This window comes from Cyprinus carpio, chromosome A6 (assembly GCF_018340385.1).
Source record: "Cyprinus carpio isolate SPL01 chromosome A6, ASM1834038v1, whole genome shotgun sequence".
In the NCBI taxonomy this organism is placed as follows: Eukaryota; Metazoa; Chordata; class Actinopteri; order Cypriniformes; family Cyprinidae; genus Cyprinus; species Cyprinus carpio.
The window spans coordinates 2,564,972-2,584,831 of record NC_056577.1 but is presented as its reverse complement, the minus strand read 5'-3'; the positions used below and the strand labels follow the sequence as shown (position 1 = coordinate 2,584,831).

Genomic DNA, 19,860 nt, shown 5'->3' with positions numbered 1-19,860 from the left:
CGCACAGTGACGTGCTCTGTCAGGCACAAGAGGGTCATTGATGCCTCTGGCTGCGGTGGGGTGTGTTGTGTTTTAAGGGGGGTCTCTCACCTCTGAAGAGTCTCTGCACCTGGTTAGTCAAACAAACAGGTCTTTTTTTAAGAGGAAAGTGTTTTTATAAGACACCATTGCTCTCTTTTTTCCTATCTGTCCATCCATTTTATTAGTGCAGAGAACATTTGTGACCCTGGAGTTTCAATTTTCCGAAATTGAGATTTATACATCATATGAAAGCTGAATAAATAAGCTTTCCATTGATGTGTGGATTGTTAGGATAGGAGGACAATATTTGGCCGAGATACAACTCTTTGAAAATCTGGAATCTGAGGGTGCAAAAAAATCTAAATACTGAGAAAATCACCTTTAAATTTGTCCAAATGAATTCTTAGCAATGCATATTACTAACCAAAAAATAAGTTTTGATATATTTACGGTAGGAAATTTACTAAATATCTTCATGGAACATGATCTTTACTTAATATCCTAATGATTTTTGGCATAAAAGAAAAATCTATAATTTTGACCCATACAATGTATTGTTGGCTATTGCTACAAATATACCCCAGAGACTTAAAACTGGTTTTAATAAAATCAAATAACAGCATCTCAATACTAAAATAACACTGCTACAATGCTGGTACTTGTTTAGAAGTGAGAAGGTATAAATTAGAAGATATAAATATATATTTTTTCTATTTATAATATATTTTCTTATATTTATATATTTTAGAGTATTATGGGTAGTTATTAATGGCCAAGTACAAACCCCCAAACAAACTGCTAAACTTAAAACTTAGCTTTAAGTGCTTAACTCATCCCAAACGGATGGACACTTGAAATCTTCTGCCTTATGACCCATTCCAAGAACAATAACTATATAGATAACTATAAAGACGTTGAAAGTATGGCTGTATTAACAATATTCACCCTATTTTAATTGTAAGTGCGGTTTGGCCATTTTTAACTTGAATGTGTGAGGCTTCTGTTATCATTCATTTCCAGTTATTTTAACCACACAAAAACAGTCTGTTATGCTGCTTGATAATGCACACTGGTATTTTAAATTTTTTTATCATATTATTTTATACAAATTATCAAAATTATAAACACATAGCAGCCTCCTATAGAAATATGCTAACAAGAAGCATTCAGAAAACCTTCTGGCAACCGGCGCAAACACTCTGGGATTATATTTGCGTGTTTTGCTCTGTGAGTGTTGTAGAGCTATAGGTTTAACTCGAAATGTGTTTAATGGATTCCTAACAGATTTCATCGACTGCTGTCAAAGTGTGAATTGCAGTGAAACGTACAACTCTGCGGTCAAGATTCACACTTTCAACGCCGGTATTCCCAAGTTAATTCGCAAGTTGTTTGACATCGTGGTGCCACACAGATGAGTTATGACGTTTTTTAGCAATGTAAAAAAAACTTTACACCATTAATGTGCTGTATGAGAGTGTTCACCGTTTTACATGAATACCTTAAAATGAACATTCTGGCCTCATAATATTGACTTTCTTCTCATATGAAACACAAAAGGCAGTGTTATTTTAGTTTCAGAGGTACTATTACAGTTTTTACAATAAAATTTTTGTTTTTCATAAAATGTAAAAAAAAAAAAAAAAAAAAAAACTTTTTTTTTTGTTTAATTTTATTTAGGTCGGTTTTAATAATTTTGTTGTATGTTTTAATTATTTTCATTTATAATTTTATAATATTAAATATAAATTAAAATATTAAAATATTAAATAATACTATCTATCTATCTATCTATCTATCTATCTATCTATCTATCTATAGTTGTTATATTCTGTACTGTATATATATTTTATTAATTTTTATTTCAGTTTTATTTAAATTATTTTACATCAATCCAGACTAAATTAAAATGAGATTTTTTTATGGTTTTAGTTTTAGTTATCAATAATAACCCTGACAGCAGGAGATGTTTTATGGAATGTCCAAGCTGCTGCTTTTTCTGACATGTGAGAATCATTGTCTTTTGACGTCAAATCTTACATATTTTGAGCACGTAAAATTTACAGTTCAGTCTGTTTTATTTTCAAACCTATTTCAGAAGACGTGAAATATCGTGCTCAACTCATATGAACTACTTTTGTAATGCAGTACTTCTATGGTGTTTTTTGTCCTTTGTGGGACTTGACAGATCATGGTGTGCTTTCATTGCATGGATGTTCTTCAGAGCTTCTCCTTTAGCATTCAGTGAAAGTCATATGGACCTTGGATGACATGAGGGTGAGTAAATGATGACAGAATTTTCACTTTGGGTGAACTGTTCTTTTAAATAAGATGTGAATCATACTTCTATGCAGTGACCTGTCAATCAGTTATGGATGGTGCCATTTTTTTACCGCTTCCAAATGTGACATTAAGTTTCCTATGTGCATAGGAACAGTAAGTTTAGTGTGAGTGATTTCATGAGCAAGGGCAGGAAAACTGCGTCTGTTTTCACAAGGGAGGAAAAACAGCGCTGCATTCATGACTTCCAAAGAGCCGGTCCCAAAAGTCATAAGTTTGATCCCAGGTCGTGTGACCCATGCACTGTAGAGTTTCTGAAATCTCCAATAATCACAGTGCTCTTGATTGAGGCACTTAACCTCACTTTGTCCCAGATGGGGGACGGCCCCTACTATTAGTGTACTGCAAATCGCTCTGAATGAGTTGTATCTGCACACCCAATGTTCTTGTGCTTTCTTTTCACTGCACGTTCACCTCCCTAGTCTGCATTTGTCTCAGTCCTACTGAAATTGGTTTAACATAACTCTTTCTGCTGGGATGTCCCACTGTTTTGTCTGTTTTTGGAGCGTTGCAAAGGAAGATGAATGGCGCTCTTGCTGATGGCTTTAAAGGTTAAGAAAATGTCAGAACAGCAGAGCTATTAGTCTCCTGTGTTTGGACGGACCCTTGAAGGGGCCGCTGACTTCCTCCTGAGATGTGGGATGTGATCTGTGCGTGCTGGTAATTGCTGTCGTGTTTGTTGTGTCTGACAGGTCAGGCTGGGCCTTGTGCTCCTTTCTCCAATCAGCCATCTGGTTTCAGGAATGACATTTCACTCTGTCACTTAGTTGCTGTAAGTCATGCAGGAACACTGGTGAGGGCTACAACTAATGATTGATTTGATTTGATTAATTTCTCAATTTACTCAATTCAGAATTGATTTATTTTTAAATTAGGAAGAGTGCATGTCAGTTTTCCTCAAGGAAAAAAAAACAATTAAATTGCACAATGCAATTTTTATCAAATAACTTTATAATAATTACTTTCAGTGAAATGAGTGTTGTTTCTACTCCAATTAGTTTTTGAAATATAAACATTTAAACAGTGGTTGTCATAAAAACTTATTTTCATGATGGGTTTATTCAAACATACATTAAGTACAGTTGAAGCACATATTGAAGTATACAATTTAAGTAAAAAAAAAAGAATATATTTAGTAAAATGTTCCTCTCTAGAGTTCATTGATCTAGCTAACTATAAAGTTTATGGACACTGAATGGCTTTTCTGAGGTAATGTAATGTTCTGTGACATATCAATCCAAATGAAATTTCATAAAAGAATTTGAAAGCTGAGACTTGTTTTATATCAAAAGTAACAAAACACAAAGCTTATTGTGATTTATTGGATGGGAGGCATGCTACTAGATTAGAATCAATTAAAACTGAGAAATCGATATTACGATTTGACTGTTTTGATAAGAGATCAATCTGTTGATTGAATGTCAATTTGGATTGGATGAAAAATCCAAAAATGATTAATTATTAAAAAATAATGTTCATTTAAAATAAATTAATTTTAATCCATTATTTACAAAAAAATGTGAATATCTGAAAGTGCAAATGGGATTTAAGAGTTACAGCCGAGTGGAAAATATGAACTATATGCACTATGTAGATTAAATTATGTTATATTTTCCTGGCCCTCTCTCTGGCTATTTCTCTTTCTTGCTGTTTGGATTTAATTTGCTTTATTAATGTTTTTGTGAAGAGATCACTTACTACTTTTTTTCAGTGGGGGAATGTTCATTCATGTTATTTTCTCTTATCTCTGTCGTCTCTCCGTCTCTGAGGAATGGTAGGCTGTGTAGTTACTGTGTGAATATCTCTGTGTCTCAGGAGAGTTTTTTCCTCTCTGGCAGAGCTCTCAAACCTGACTGAATCCCACCTGAATTCTCTAAATCATTCACTCTCTCCTCCTGTTTATGTTTGGCTGGTTCTCCAGAGGATTTTATTGCTCAGCAGTTGCTCTTTCACAGCTCAGGAGACTTAAGGGAGTTCACATTTGTGCTTTATTTACGTATTAACTTTATTTGTGATGTTTCTTCTTAGGGGAAATAAAAATAGGTGTATATGAGACAATCATTGACGTACAGTATGAGTATAGAGCTATACAATGAATGCACTGCAAAATCTGTATTTCGGTCTTGTCGAAATAATTTTTTTAAGCAACAATTTATTAAGAAACTTGATAAAAGTATATAAATCTATAGTTTATGCCAGTGATTCCCAAATGTTTTTGCCAGCCAAACACATTTTATCTAAAATATTTATTTGAAATCTCATATCTGAGGTTTTAAGTTAATATTTGAATAATTTGAACACAAATTTGTTTTTTTACAGTTATATGATGTTGGTTAATGGCCAGGTAAACAAATAAAACATATCAAGCATTAATATAAAGTATGATGTATTTATTTAAAAAATTTTCTTCTTATTTTCCATTTTTATAATTTCATTTATTATTAAATTATAGCTCACAAACCCCTGCAGTAAAATGTTCTTGTTTTATGTATGTTTAGACATTTTTACATCAGCATGATGCAAAATGTTAATGCATTAATGCATGTAGAGATCTCTGACTTTTTATTGCTCTCCTTGACACTTCTGGTTGTGACATGCACGATTACAGAGGTCTTTTTTTCAGGAGACACATCTGCAGGAAACTTCGGCAAAAGTCTTAATTTGCTCTCCATTTAATCTCACAACGCAAGTTTGAGTTTAAATGAAAGATCTCTTTTTTCACCTTGTATATGGGTCCTCATCATGAGTTCCTCAAAAAGAAGATGGACTAATGCCGCGTTCCAGGCAAACTGTAACCCATGTTTTCCAACCTTCACCCATGAAAGTGCACTGGAACCCGTGACTTCCCACCCGTGAACTCGTACTAGATCGATGTACTCCCAGTTCCGAGCCCTGGCGTCACATGGCTCACAAAAACAACAATGTCAGCCCCCTACGGATAATATTGCCTACGGATGCAGTGTTTATGCAAGTGGTACACGGTGAGAAATAGAATTTAGGACAATATAACGTCACAATAAATTTAATAATCTAGCTACAGTTCCTTGCGCTCAGGCAGTTTGGCGTGACTTGCTTGGAACGCTACAAAGTCGTGAGTCATGGTTTGAAGTCGTGATTTACGGCTCAAAAACCTGCCTGGAACGCAGCATTAATCAACTGGTCTCCCGACGCTGTGCTGTTTTGTGGACATCTTGTGATTGCAGCCATCAGATTGACCACAGGAGCTCAGAAATGAACTGACAGCACTGTGAGGTGCACGTAAATGAGTTCAAATAACCCAAAATACATAGCAAAAAAATGCTGTACTCTTGTCCTTGAAATACTGCGTGCTCAAACACCCTGACTTTATATATGACAGGAATAATCCTTTTATTTATTTAGTTTTAGTTAGCTTTCCAAAAGTTTTACCTCATTTCCCCATCTATTTCAATCCGGCTTTCTTTTACAAACACCCACATTCAGTGCCTGCAGAGAAGAATATGGCACATATCCAGCATACTGCTTGTTTATAAAGAATGATTGTGAAGAATTAAGTCAAATCAGTGAGAGAAATGGCAAATGGAACGAATAAAGTGTCTAAAAATGTGTGCTGAATTGAGATGATTACAGCATAAGTCATGTATTTCACGGTGAGATCATGTTGGCTAAATCTGTTTTGTGTTTCTTCATCCAGTGCTCTAGCATGACTTACGGTACTGGCATCTGTTCAGATGTGACATGTTCTTAGTGAACCCCTCGAGAGGGAACACGCCTGTGAGGGGCGGAGCCAAGACTAATTAACAACAGACTACCTCGACGCTGAATGCTAACATACTGTACAACTCTTGTTTTAGTAGTATTCCTCTTCTTTGTGATTTACATTTGTGTGTCCAATACAAACGCAGTATATCTGAATAGAGATTCATGACAAATAAGTTGGTCGCTCTGTGTGTATTTTATTTTCATATTCTATTCTATTCTGTCCTATTCTATTTTATTCTATTCTATACATATATTTTTTTTTGTTTCATATCTTTTAATATTTTTTTAATTTCCATGTAGGTCCATGCTTCGTTTTGGTTTAGAAATGTGGTTAGTATTGTTTTGGCACTATTTGGGGCTGGTTTAGTGCATTTAAGTACTGGTCTGATGCTTGTCTAACTGGTCCTAACCAGCTTAGACATGTTGTTCACTAGCAAAACCTGGTAAACCATCAAGGTTGGCTAAAATGCTTTGATGATTAAGCTAGTAAATCAACAGGTTCTTGCTGGTTATGTTGGTAAGCGGTTGTGATTTTGCTGGTTTGGTACTAGTTATGGCTGGCTAATGCTGGTCAATATGGAGGATTAACAGTAAAACAGTAAAACAGCATGGTCTTCTTCATCAAGCTGGTTGACTTTCTGGTTAAATCAGTAAAGCAAAGGGTTCTTGCTGGTTTAACTGGTCAGTTAATGTGATTTTGCTGATTTATAAGTTTGGTGACCTGGTTTATGCTGGTTAGTGCTAATCTGGAGCTGGTTCATTCTAAGTTAGAGTTGAGTAGAACTAGTTTGGTACTTGTTATGGCTAGTTAGTGCTGGTCAAGCTGGAGAATGAGCAAAGCCATGCTGTCCGAGAGCAAAACAGCATGGTCTTCTTCATCAAGCTGGTTGACTTTCTGGTTAAATCAGTAAAGCAGAGGGTTTTTACTAGTTAAGATGTTTAGGTAATGTGATTTTGGTGCTTGGTGGCTGGTTTAGGCTGGCTAGTGCTAATTATGAGCTGGTTCAATCTGGTTTAGTGGTTAAGTAGTACTACACTGAACAAAATTATAAACGCAACACTTTTGTTTTCGCTCCCATTTTTCATGAGCTGAACTCAAAGAAAAGCTCATGAAAAATGGGGGCAAAAAAAAGTGTTTTGTTTATAATTTTGTTCAGTGTAGTTTGGTGTTATAGGTATTTAGTACTGGTCAAGCTGGTTGACTTTGTGCTTAAATCAGTAAAAATAGCGGGTTCTTGCTGGTTAAACTAGTCAGCTAATATGATTTTGCTGTTTTAGAAGTTTGGTGGCTGGTTTATGCTGGTTAGTGCTAATCTGTAACTGGTTTATTCTGGTTTAGAGTTAAGTAGTACTGGTTTGGTGCTAGTTGTGGGTGGTTAGTGCTGGTCAAGCTTGTTAACTTTCTGGTTAAATACATGAAGCAAAAGGTTCTTGCTGGTTAAGCAGGTCAGCTAATATGATATTTGATGGTTTAAATGTTTGGTGGCTGGTTTATGCTGGTTAGTGCTAATCTGTAACTGGTTCATTCTGATTTAGTGTTAAGTACTGAATTGTTTCTAGTTTTTGCTGGTTAGTAGAGATGCACCAATTTCTGCAGATTCAGATTTTCTTTCTAAGAACTATAATTGACAGCATATACAAACAAAAATCAATTTTTTTTTTAATGCAAAAAATATTTACATAATAAAATAAATCATTAAACATTACAAATTCCCTAATCTGGACTAAGATACAGTTGTTCTTTCACTTAAACAAAAAATAAAGTACAGTCGTGGCCAAAAGTTTTGAGAATTACATAAATATTGGAAATTGGAAAAGTTGCTGCTTAAGTTTTTATAATAGCAATTTGCATATACTCCAGAATGTTATGAAGAGTGATCAGATGAATTGCATAGTCCTTCTTTGCCATGAAAATGAACTTAATCCCAAAAAAACCTTTCCACTGCATTTCATTGCTGTCATTAAAAAACCTGCTGAGATCATTTCAGTAATCATCTTTGTTAACTCAGGTGAGAATGTTGACGAGCACAAGGCTGGAGATCATTATGTCAGGCTGATTGGGTTAGAATGGCAGACTTGACATGTTTAAAGGAGGGTGATGCTTGAAATCATTGTTCTTCCATTGTTAACCATGGTGATCTGCAAAGAAACGCGTGCAGGCATCATTGCGTTGCATAAAAATGGCTTCACAGGCAAGGATATTGTGGCTACTAAGATTTATAGGTTCATCAAGAACTTCAAGGAAAGAGGTTCAATTCTTGTAAATAAGGCTTCAGGGTGTCCAAGAAAGTCCAGCAAGCGCCAGGATCGTCTCCTAAAGAGGATTCAGCTGCGGGATCGGAGTGCCACCAGTGCAGAGCTTGCTAAGGATGGACAGCAGGCTGGTGTGAGCGCATCTGCACGCACAGTGAGGCGAAGACTTTTTGAAGATGGCCTGGAGTCAAGAAGGGCAGCAAAGAAGCCACTTCTCTCCAAAAAAAAAACATCAGGGACAGATTGATCTTCTGCAGAAAGTATAGTGAATGGACTGCTGAGGACTGGGGCAAAGTCATATTCTCTGATGAAGCCCCTTTCCGATTGTTTGGGGCATCTGGAAAAAGGCTCGTCCGGAGAAGAAAAGGTGAGCGCTACCATCAGTCCTGTGTCATGCCAACAGTAAAGCATCCTGACACCATTCATGTGTGGGGTTGCTTCTCATCCAAGGGAGTGGGCTCACTCACAATTCTGCCCACACACTCCAACAGCAACTAAAGAATGGTACCAAAAACACCCTCCAACACGCAACTTCTTCCAACAACCCAACAACAGTTTGGTGAAGAACAATGCATTTTCCAGCACGATGGAGCACCGTGCCATAAGGCAAAAGTGATAACTAAGTGGCTCGGGGACCAGAATGTTGAAATTTTGGGTCCATGGCCTGTAAACTGCCCAGATCTTAATCCCATTGAGAACTTGTGGTCAATCCTCAAGAGGCGGGTGGACAAACAAAAACCCAACAATTCTGACAAACTCCAAGAAGTTATTATGAAAGAATGGGTTGCTATCAGTCAGGATTTGGCCCAGAAGTTGATTGAGAGCATGCCCAGTCGAACTGCAGAGGTCCTGAAAAAGAAGGGCCAACACAACTCTTTGCATAAATGTCATGTAATTGTCGATAAAAGCCTTTGAAACGTATGAAGTGCTTGTAATTATATTTCAGTACATCACAGGAACAACTGAAACAAAGATCTAAAAGCAGTTTAGCAGCAAACTTTTTGAAAACTAATATTTATGTAATTCTCAAAACTTTTGGCCACGGCTGTACTCCGTGACTAGAAAGAAGTAGAAATGAGTTGCTGTATATTACAAAACAGATGTAATTTTCCACTGTTTATAATTGTACTAGCATGTATTTTAATCTATTAGCTCAACATAACTGGCTGAATTTCCCCTTGTGTAATCGAGATATCTTTTGACTCTAAGAAAACCTTGTTATACTGTGAATCTAGCACAACTCTTGCATAAAATATCATCCTTTCCCTCATTCACCTCAGAGAATAAATGATTGAATAACTCATTTCAGTCTGCTGAATTAAGCGACTCCGCTGAATGGAGCCACAAATGTATGGATGGATGAATGAATGAGTGAACTGATGGATCTCAAGAGAAAGTCGAACAAAAGTTGAACTCGAAATCAACCGCCCACTTGCGTATTGTGTTTTTGTGTGCGACGGGGGCCTGGAGATGGAAGGAAACGGAATTATGACAGAGGGGATTGAACATGTTTCTTGATCTCTTTTCTCCTATTCTCATTGTGAAATGTCAAATTTGAATTGATTAAAAGGAAAATTACAGCTGTATTATGGGATGTCATGGGGGAGGGGTGTTGTTGCCACAGAAACTAAATCACTGCTTCTCAAAGTGAGTGAGCAAAGGTCTCATGTCAAATATACAGTGGCCCCAAAGAGTATTCGGAGACTTAAAAATGCCTGAATGTCAATGCATTAAATAAAATGTCAACCCAAATGGCATTTATTTTAAAGAAAAAAAGTATACTTATTAAGAAGAACATTTGACAGACATTTGTCAAGTTTTAAGTGATAAAATAGGGGCTTCAGGGTAGATGCATCTGTGATTTGACATAGACGGAAATCTGAAGGATGTTCAATAGGTTTTAGGTCATATTTAGAGATAGTTGTAGTGTTTTATTGACTCAGTGAACACTAAACTGCACAACAGTCCTACTCATTGAATGGACTTGACAGCCATGTTTTTATGTGATTCATATTATGTAATAATGACATTTAAGATCAACATATTAAGGCTGGCCAATACACAAAAATATTCACAGTGATTTTACTTGCTATATAAAATAAGGCAGGATTGTGAATATTGTGATGACAGATGGGTTTTATGACTGTGGTGTTAAACCCGCTTCACTCGTTTAAACTTTAGCCAAGTAGCAGTAATTTCGTTGAATCAATTCAAACTGTCCATTTCAGTAAAGTGATACAAAACTGATTTAATAGTTCATTTTTCTCTAAAATATTCTCAGAAGTGTTTTGCGTTTTACATTTCAGAGGAAATACACACATATACACTACCTTTCAAATGTCTGGGGTCAGTAAGATTTATTTAATTAATTAATACTTTTATTCAGCAAGGATACATTAAAATGATCAAAAGTGACAGTTAACACATTATTTATTAATGTTACAAAAAAGTTATATTTTAAATAAATGTAGTTCTTTTAAACTTTCTAGTCATCAAAGAATCCTGAAAAACGTATCACAGTTTCTATAAAAATATGAATCAGCTGTTTTCTACATTGATAATAATCAGAAATGTTTCTTGAGCAGCAAATCAGTATATTAGAATGATTTCTGAAGATCTTGTGACACTGAAGACTGGAGTAATGATGCTGAAAATACAGCTTTACATCACAGGAATAAATTACATTTAAAAATATATTCATACAGAGAACAGTTATTTTAAATTGTAATAATATTTCAGAATATTACTGTTTTTAATCAAATAAATGCAGCTTGGGTGAGCGGAAGATACTTTTTTTTTTTTTTTTCAAAAACATAAAAAATTTGACACGACCCCAAACTTTTGAACAAGGTTTCAATATTAATTAAGATTAATATTAATAAAGGCCAAAAGTATAATGACACTTGTGAAACGTGAGTGAATCTTTTTGATCCGTGAAAAAGTGTAGTGAAGTGAAAGCTCCTACAGCATTTGAGCACAGAAGACACTTACGTGATCTTATTTCGTATCAAGCATAGTGCATCAAGCATACTTCTTATTTCGTATCAGACTTTTTCAAGCATAGCATCAGTGTTGAAATACTGGGGCTGCTGTACGCATCTGAGGTGCACCAGTCTCCGTTTGGGAACAATTAGAGGAAGTTTAACCCTTTCGTTCCCCACGTCAGCTCGTCACACATGCCACACACATGCGTTCTCGTGCCCCCAGCAGCCTCCCTCCATTGAGAAAGTTAACAGTTTGTTTTTCACAGGGCTGAATGCTTCACTGCACACATTACTGAAGCCCCTTCATCTCCCCCCTTTCCCCAGGACGCAGAGAGGCTGACTAAAATGATTTCTCTCTCTCTGTCTGTGTGTAAGGATTGCATTAAACAGATCTGAAGTCTATCGGATGCGCTCCTCTGGAATGAGCTCTTGCTGACACCTTCCTCCTGGTAAGTACACTCTTTCTGTCCTCATCTGTCCATCTGCGGACAAAACTATCCACTTCCTGTGAGTCTTTTCATCCTGTTGCTCTGTGCTTTCCTATCTTTTTTTTTTTTTTTGTCCTGAGAGCAGTTTTGCCCACATGTCTTCCCTCCCCTCGTGTCCATCCCGTATCTTTTCCAATCTCGTCCTCTCTCTCTGCGCTCCATCCCGTCTTCCCTCTCTCTCTCTCTCTGTCTGTCCCCTCCCTCTCTCCGTGTCTTTGTTGAGGTATGCTGATAAACAGTTTGGCCGTCATCTCCAGACCTCCCCCATTGTGTGTGTCCAATTCTCTTTGTTCTCTGAGCCTGTGTGTGTGTGTGTGTGTGTGTGACTGACCACTTCAAGTGTTTGTCTGAATAGACGGAGCTACTATGCAAGAATGTAGCCATATTGTCCATAGTGTTGCAGCATTTTGATTGTTTTTGTGTCTGTCTGTGTATCCTTTTCTCAGTTCAGTTCAGTTTCATTTCAGTTAATCTGTTTTTGTTGTCATTGGAGTTAATCTTGTCATTTCTGTTTGCTTTTTCTGTATATTTCTCATAACTTATTTTAGATTAGTTATTTTTACTTGCTGTAATTCTTTTTCATTTCAATGCAATTAAATTAGTCTTTGTTGTCATGACAGTTCATTTTGTCGTTCTGTTCTATCTGTGTGTCCCTATTCTGTTCCTCTCAACTCTCATTTTAACTCAGTTTAATTTTAAATTAAATCATGTTGATCTTCATTGTTGTCTTGACAGTAATTTGCACTGCAGATATGGAGAAATAATAATTTGAAATATTAAAAAAAAAAAAGAAATTAAATTACATTAATCAAAAGTGACATCATAATTCAAAGTAAAATTTAAAAAAAAAAAAAATTTAAAACCACAACTGTTAAATGCACAACGTTGATAATAATCAGAAATTCTTCTTTCAAAAAAAACCACAACAACTAAAAAAACAACAACGATAATAATAATAAAAGTTATTTTTCAACTTTCCATTCATCAAAGAATCTTGAAAAATAAATTTATCATGGTTTCCATAAAAATATGAAGCAGCACAGCTGTTAAATGCACAACATTGATAATAATCAGAGCAGCAAATCAGCATATTAGAATGATTTCTGAAGATCATGTGACACTGAAGACTGGAGTAATGATGCTGAAAATTCAGCCGCGCATCACAGTTATAAATTACATTTCAAAATATATTCATACAGAGAACAGTTATTTGAAATTGTAATAATATTTCAGAATATTACTGTTTTTAATCAAATAAATGCAGCTTGGGTAAGCAGAAGAGACTTTTTTCAAAAACATAAAAAATTTGACCTGACACCAAACTTAAATAAAAAAAATATATTATAAAATCTAAATCATATAATAATCAAAAAAAAAATATAAAACACACTATACAACAAATGATAACTATTGCATTAACTAACATGAATTATGTGAAAATTTTTTGTTAACCTATACAACATTTATTGTTAAAAAGTTAACTGTTAGTATATGTAAAAATAAAGATAAAACTCACTATTGCATTAACTAACATGAATTACTGTGAAAAGTTTTTACAGGAAAGAAACTGGAAGAAACTTATTTTTTTGTTTTGTTTTGAAAAGTCTGAGAAATACTATAAATATAAATAGGGTGGCTGTTGGATTTATTTCATAACACAGAATTAAACAGAAAACCTAAACAACCATTATAATGAAAATGCATGGATCTGCAACTTTGTGTCTAAGTGCATGTTGTGCATTATTCAGGGCCAGCCATCGATGTGCAACGATTCATAAACAGATATGCAAATTTACAGCTGTGAGCTGTGATTTTTGTTTCAAGCTCATAACGTTAGTTTAAACATTCTTTTTTGCTTTTCTATCTACTTGAATATATTAAATCATTAATACGCTGTTGAGACAGATGCTTCTGTCACAAACCTGATGTTGTCAGTGACACAAAGAGAGAGAGAGAGATGGACAGAGAAATGGAGAATGAGTGAAACGTGAATGGCGTGAGGATGGACACAATAAAAGGCCGGTCTTGTTGGAGTGCTGTTTAAGATTCTGCCTGGCGTCGGGTCCGTGGTCAGGGCTGAGTGAAAACGCTCAGCTTTGGCGGATGACCACGTACTCGCTCAGAGCGCCCGTAAAGCTCAACGGACTTCATTCACGTGCTAAAGAGCCTCTGCTTTGACAGATAGTTGGCCAGTCGCACAGAGAAGGCTTTCACGCAGAGACAGTGAAGAAGTGGAAGGTTTAGGGGGGAAAAATAGCAAACAAGGACGCATCTGAAAAGGCAGACACTTTCAGAAATACAACAAATATCTGTGGAACTGCTAATTCTTTGGATCTGTCTCACTGTACATCTGTCTCTGGATGCTCAGGTTGGCGTTGGCTCTCGGTGGCAGAGGTTACTGGCCCGTATTAGTGCCCTAACGAGGGTAGTGTACAGACCACCAGCTGCGTGAATGGGAATACAGTTAATTCGGGGTCTCTTTTAGGGGATAAAGGTTTCGGTTTTGTGACCCCTTTCAGCATTTAGAGAAATGCTGGCGTTTGAGGGTGGCTGGGCTCCAAAGGGCAAAAACTTGTTCTCTGTGGGCAATGTTTGTTGAGAAGTTTATTTTTTTTCTATCTGGTATTTTTGTCAATGAGTCCAGCAAATAATCAAGTACACCAACAACTCAATCTACAAGACAGAAGGTCTTAATCCTGTGCAGATTTGAAGACAGTTTCTTGTTTTCTGTCACTTTGACAATGCTTCACATGAGCAATCACAGACTACGGACTTCATTCATGAAATGCACACAGCACGGATTTCTCTGTAAATCATTCATAAACCATTGTTTGAAAATTGTTGCACTGAATGGAATGTGACAATTTATGTGAGGATGGTTTTACAGATGATTTATACAGAAAATTGTGCTTGCATTTCATGAATGAGGCTGTAGATGCATCGATTACAAAAACAACAAACAACATGCTTTAAAAGAGTCAATTTTAAGGCACTTCAAAATGATATATCATACACCAAGATTTCTCCCGCAATATTATTGGCTGTAACTGTGTGCACACCTTGTGTGATTTCCTAAAACAATCCCTAAATAGCTGTTTTTCCTTTGATTAAGTAAATGCAGACTTAGTGAGAATAAGATTTTTTGATGGTGTATAGTGTACATTTACACTTTAGTAGTTTGTAGTGTATATTTTATTATTTTACAGCATTTATTAATCTTGGTTAATAATAATGTATTATAATCATTATAAATGGCTCTTTATTGTTTATAATATAATTTCTAAATTCACTACTTCATGTTGGTTAATTGACTAAGGTTAACCTATACAGCATTAAAAAAAAAAAAACGGAAGTAGAAATTAACATTAACCAAATTTGTAAAATGTTGTAAAAGTAATGTTCAGTTTTGTGCAGTGTTAGGAAAATTTATATAAATTGCATTCACTGTGCAAATGGAATATGATGATTTACATTATGACTTTCAACATGCAATGTTTTTAAAAGAGATCTTCAGATGATATATTGTACAGACAAGATTTCTCCCTAAATATTATTTGCTGTAACTGTGCTCAGACCTCATGAAATTTGCTAAAACAATCCCTAAATAGCTGTTTGTCTCTTGCTTAATATTGGCCTGTAGCTTAAGTTTTTATTATTTTTTAATGAAAGGGTATGAAAAAAAACACATTATTTGAAATGGCATACGTTGATTTAATAATCACAATAAGACTCAAAATGTGCGTTAAAAAAGTCTCTTGAAGAAAGCCCATAAAAATGGGATAATTTTTAAATTAAATCAAATTTAACAAAATTATAACCATAAATTAAAATAACCAAAAAAATTGTAAATGAGTTCAATTTGGATTTAATTTTGACTTTAAATTAAAGTTACCAAAAGTAGAGGCAGACGTTATTATATTTAATGAAGGATTTGAAATGATGTGTACCAATGAATCACTCTCAGTTCAGGAATGTGTATTAAATAAGTCCATTTGATTTCATATGGAGTTTAACTAGTTTAATAACTAAACTTTCTTGCTCTGCTACAGTATGTGGGTAACGTGACCAGCTCAGTTATTTTGTAACATCTGGACTAAACTGATGGCTCCAGCTGTCTGGACTTTCCTGAGTTCATCTTGAAAACCTTCTTGCAATCCCAGCTGCTCTTATCACTTGTCTTGTCTTTCTTTATGACTTCCCTCCATCTCACTTTAAAGATGAGTAGAGATGTATCAGTGCGCTGGTGCTGCAGCGGTTGGAAAGCGCTGTGACAGTGAAACAGTGTCTATCTGAGACCATCTAGAGTGGATTAGCCTTAATCTCTGTGTTTATTCCAGACTGTTAACATGGATTCGTTATCTTTCAGTAATGTGCTTGAGGACAGCTGTGATGAAGTGATCTGGCTTTTGGCAGAATTTTCCTTCAACGCCCTTCATATTTGCTCTCTCACTTATTGACCTTGTTACATGTGAAACTTAATATCCAAGGAATTCAGTTGTTTATGCATTGCATAATCTAAGTGTGTTGAAGGAATGTTCCGGTTTGAATACCACTACAACAACTTCTATCGAAAGCATCTGTGGTCTGCGTTTGATTATCACATCAGTTTTGACTCGCCCCTTAGTTTGTAGAAACGAATGTTGTGTTTACGTTACATCTCTTACAGTGGAAGTCTGTGGGGCAAGCGGGGTTTCAAAACGTATTTTTCGTGTTGTGTTGGTTTGCTATAAAGTTCTACATATAGGTTTGTAAAATCTACATCATACTTGTAACAGCGAGAGTACTTTTCTAGGCAGATGAATATCTAGTTATTATACATTGAAGAGTTTGGTTTATTACTGGACAGTACTGTGCAAAAGTTAGGAAATTAATACTTTTTTAGCAAAGATGCATTCAATTGATCAAAAGTGACAGTCAAGACTTTTATAATGTAACTGAAGATTTGTGTTTCTAATAAAATGCTGTTCTTTTGAACTTCTATTCATTAAGGAATCCTGAAAAAAAAAAAATTTGCAGTTAATGTGTCGCAAAAAAAATGTCACACTAAACTTTTTGCTTGCATGTAAAAACCTTATTTCATAACTTCCAAATTCTTTTAGAATCATATATCATTATGTTAACTAGAAGTTTACCTTTCATATACTGGTCAGTATGATTTTTAATGTTTTACTCACCAAGGATGCATTTAAAAAAAAAATACAGTAAAACAGTAATATTTTAAGTTATTATTACAATTTAAAATAACTGTTTTCTGTTGTAATATATTTTAAAATGTAATTTATTTCTGTGATTGTAAGGCTGAATTTTCAGCATCATTTCTTCAGTGTCACATGATCCATCATAAATCATTCTAATATACTGAATTGCTGCTCAAGAAACATTTTTATTATTAATGTTGAAAACAGTTGTTCTGCATCATATTTTTGAGGAAATCATGGAAAAAGATTTTTTGATGAATAGAAAGTTCGTAAAACCAGCATTTATTAGAAATAGAAATCTTAAATGTCTTTACTGTCACATGTCATATGGATCAAACAGACAGAAAGTATTTCAACAAAACCTGAGTAGAAGTGAAACCACATTTAGGATTATTTTTTTTTTCAAGATTTATGTTATGACTGGGAGATATTTACACACTTTGAAAAGTCTCTATTATATAATAACATTAGTTGATAATCTCATGCTCTCGTTAATCACTGATTGTTTTGGTGGATTTTATACTTTGCAAGGACAGGACACAAGTTGCTTCTAATCCAGGCATGACCTCGAGCAATGTCGCAATATTGTATAGAAACAACAATGCATGAGTATTTGAGAGGAGTCTGAAAAATTCCCTTGTGAATTACCCATAAACATGCTTGGAAGTCTTGAGTAACTTCAACACACATTGTTTGAATTGTTCACTCATAATGTAATCTAGTTAGAAGAGCTGTCAGCTCATTATTGACCTCGAGGATATCTGTGTGTTATTGAGCACATTTGTGTCTGTCAGCCATCTTTGACCTTATTTATTCATCCCGTTCTTTCATATCTCCTCTATTAACCCGAAAGGAATCGTCCCAGACGGGCCGTCAGTGGCCCACCTAGTCTGCTCATTGTCTGACCCTGGCCTCCCCTCCGCTGCGTTTGTCACTGCCATCATTGGCTTTCATGGTTCTCCATCTCTCTCTCTCCATCATCCCTCCGTCTCGATGGCCTCTGATGAGTCTGAGAAGGTGGGCATGAATAGACTGAATGTGGGAGTGCTGAGGGTATTAAGAGGGATTTGGGGGATTGAGGGTCTTTTGCTATTGAGGTGCATTAGACATGGTCGGCGATGAAGTGTCTACCGCACAGCGTCACACTCCCGAAGCCAAGAATATGCAAGCGGAACCTGCTGCCAGACAATTCCACAAAAACTCAATACATTTCCAAAGAATTCAGATACATGCCATTCATAAAATTCTACACAGCCCCTCCCCTTGCTGTGGCTGTTTTCCATATTAACTGGATTTTTTTGTATAGGCCTACAGTAAATGTTGTTTAAATGTGCAAGTGTGCAATTTTTTGATACTGTTAATAGTATCACCAAGTGGAACCGTAAAAATAAGTACTGTTTTCAAAACAGTTTCGTAAACAGCCCCCCGATCTGCTATTGGTGGGACCCAGTGATAGCTCCGCCCCAAATCATGCCATTGGTCGAGCCAGTGTTGCTGTTTAGGATGGGAAGTTTATATTGTTTTGGAGTTAAATCAACTTATGACTGGCTTACTTTTAGTTGTTTTCTGCATATTAATCTGGTATATGAAAAAGTGTTTTAACCCTGAAAAAATGACACACATCAGCTTATTGAATGCCATGTAAATGTCATGCCATGTTTTTTTTTTATATAAATTTTATATTTTATACTTTCAGCTGAAAGTTTTCCCAGAATATCTTATTTTGAATATTTAGGTATTATTAATGTTGTTTGGACAGGGTATAATTTTTTTCCCTTCTAATAATATAATATTGATAGTTTTGAATAAAAGCTGTTTAAGTTTTTTTTTTTTTTTTTATAATAATAATAAAAAAATAATGCTTAATTAATAATGCTTTCAGCTCAATGTTATTGTAGTATAATTTATATACTATGATATTTTTTATTTTATTTATATTTTTACATTTGCAGTATTTATTTTATTTTTAGTTTAAAGTTTGGTCATTTTGTTATGTGCTTTTATATTAAATTTGTACTCACTTTATTTGTATTTCAGTTTTAGTAATTGTACTTAAACTTATTTCAGGTAGTTTCCAAGGCAGCTTCTTTTAATCTTTACATTTAATTAAAATTTTATTTTAATTTCAATTACTGAAAACTATTTGCACACACAAAAGGATCACTTGTTGAAAAATTAATGTGAAAAATTTTAACATTCACTATGCCAAAAAGGCCAGTACTTATTTTGATATGGACATCAGTTATTATTTTTAACTTTTGACCAAGAGGCAACCTTCCGGTTTCTCTCGTGAAGCCAATAAGGAAGTGACTAAAACTGCAATTCATCGACTGGCCGCTAGAGGCTGGCTCCAAAAGGGAGTCAGTCCCATAGACTCCCCATGTTAAAATGCCCAACTATACAGCAGAAAAAAATATATTTACATCCTGGTACAAAAAGTGGTTTTGGTCTACAATATATAGCTAATTTTGCCCTTCACGACAACTGTGAGGGGGGTGAATTTTTTATAACTCATCCATTTAAAAAGCGTCTGCTAAATGATTAAATGTAAATTATATTAAGCCTAAATATTATGCATAATTAGGGGCGTGGCCACTTGAGTGACAGGTGGATTGCCGCTGCTGTCACCACCGTCAGCTCCCGCCTCTTTGCCCTTTTTCGATTATCCGGGAGTGACGCGCGGTGATGCTCTGCCAAGATGGCGACGGTGGGCTCCGCCCACTTTAAGCTTCAGAAATGCTCTTCAGAGACCTACGGGTGAAATCACGGATACTACGTCCATGTTTTTATACAGTCTACGTTTTTGACATGGTTTTGGAGATGTCAGGCTTTCCTTTT

The 19,860-nt window shown here is 35.4% G+C and overlaps 1 protein-coding gene across 1 annotated transcript in view; it reads left to right on the top strand.

The window, feature by feature from the left end:
* Positions 1-19,860, top strand: part of LOC109096388 (semaphorin-5B-like) — a 59,722-nt gene that overhangs the window by 7,055 nt on the left and 32,807 nt on the right. Inside the window, exon 2 of the mRNA XM_042757506.1 lies at positions 11,712-11,785. The gene's annotated coding sequence lies outside the window, so the exon portion shown is untranslated. The remainder of the gene's footprint in view (positions 1-11,711; positions 11,786-19,860) is intronic.